Source organism: Colobus angolensis, unplaced genomic scaffold (assembly GCF_000951035.1).
Source record: "Colobus angolensis palliatus isolate OR3802 unplaced genomic scaffold, Cang.pa_1.0 Scaffold53, whole genome shotgun sequence".
NCBI classification, from domain to species: domain Eukaryota; kingdom Metazoa; phylum Chordata; class Mammalia; order Primates; family Cercopithecidae; genus Colobus; species Colobus angolensis.
The window spans coordinates 2,866,853-2,868,365 of NW_012118821.1; the positions used below are offsets into that span (position 1 = coordinate 2,866,853).

At 47.1% G+C, this 1,513-nt stretch overlaps 1 protein-coding gene across 1 annotated transcript in view; it reads right to left on the bottom strand.

Moving 5' to 3' along the window:
• ATP6V1C2 (ATPase, H+ transporting, lysosomal 42kDa, V1 subunit C2) overlaps positions 1–1,513 on the bottom strand; it is a 55,233-nt gene that overhangs the window by 52,569 nt on the left and 1,151 nt on the right. The gene's annotated exons all lie outside the window — the stretch shown is intronic.

Genomic DNA, 1,513 nt, shown 5'->3' on the forward strand with positions numbered 1-1,513 from the left:
GAGATCTTGGCTCACTGCAACCTCTGCCTCCCAGGTTCAAGTGATTCTTCTGCCTCAGCCTCCCGGATAGCTGGTATTACAGGCATGTGCCCCATGCCTGGCTAATTTTTTTGTATTTTTAGTAGAGATGGGGTTTAGTCATGTTGTCCAGGCTGGTCTCGAACTCCTGACCTCAAGTGATCCTCCTGCCTCGACCTCCCAGAATGCTGGGATTACAGGAGTAAGCCACAGTGCCTGGCCATGATCGATTTCTTAGTGTAGAAATTACTACAATGTCCAAAATTGTATTTAAAGGTCTTTTCACAGAATTAGAAAGAAAAGGGTTGCTATCACGTGGTACCACCAACTAGATGTTAAAAAGTAATTAGGTTCTGAGACTTGGCAGAATTTCAAGAAAAAAAAAATTAAGAAAAGTAATTAGGAGGCCGGGCACAGTGGCTCACACATGTAATCTCAACACTTTGGGAGGCTGAGAGTTTGAGACCAGACTGGTCAACCCAGTGACACCCCGTCTCTACTAAAAATACAAAAACTAGCCAGGCATGGTCATGTGCCTATAATCACAGCCACTGGGGAGGCTGAGGCAGGAGAATCACTTGAACCCAGGAGACGGAGGTTGCAGTGCGCCTAGATTGCACCACTGCATTCCAGCCTGGGTGACAGAACGAGACTCTATTCAAAAAAAAAAGTAATTAGGAAATGATGAAACCTGAATATCTCTACCAAGTCAAGTCGCTTCTTTTCAAGTAACTTAATTTTAAGCAACTTCTGCAGGGGCTGTGTCTTCTTTTTTTTTTTTTTTAATCTTTTTACCTTCCAGAGTCCAGCACAGTGCCTCACACACAGTATCGATGAGTGGATGCAGAATTTACTAACCCATACAGTGTCCGTTGCTGGACAAGCAGGGGAAGGCTTAAAAAGGTAGCAAGATGTGGGTTCAGAACCCACTGCTGCCACTTACCATCCTGACAATCCTTGTAATCACTTAGCCTCTCCCAGCCTGTCCCCAGAGTCAGCGGGGACAAGCTGACTTGTAAAGAGGGAAGAGGAAAAGCTTCCCGGTGATGCATTTAAAGTACCTAGCCATCAGCACCTTGCTCGGCAAATGTTAGCGAAGGGGGTAGCATCACAACCCTGGTAGCTGATGGTGCAGCTGTTTTGGCAAAGGGGCAAAGTGAGGTTTGAAAGGGGAGTATATGGCAGTTTTCTACAAGAGCAGATGCTGGGCAGTCAGTGCCATCTCACCAGCACCTGTGTCATCAGTGCCATCTCATCAGCACATGTGCCATGTGGTCTAGGAGAAAGCTGTAGTGTCTTCCCTGTGGAAACCTACAGCACTTTGGGAGGCTGGGACAGGCAGATCACGAGGTCAGGAGTTCGAGACCAGCCTGACCAACATGGTGAAACCACTATCTCTACTAAAAACACAAAAATTAGCTGGGCGTGGTGGCAGGTGCCTGTAATCCCAGCTACTTAGGAGGCTGAGGCAGGAGAATTGCTTGAACCTGGGAGG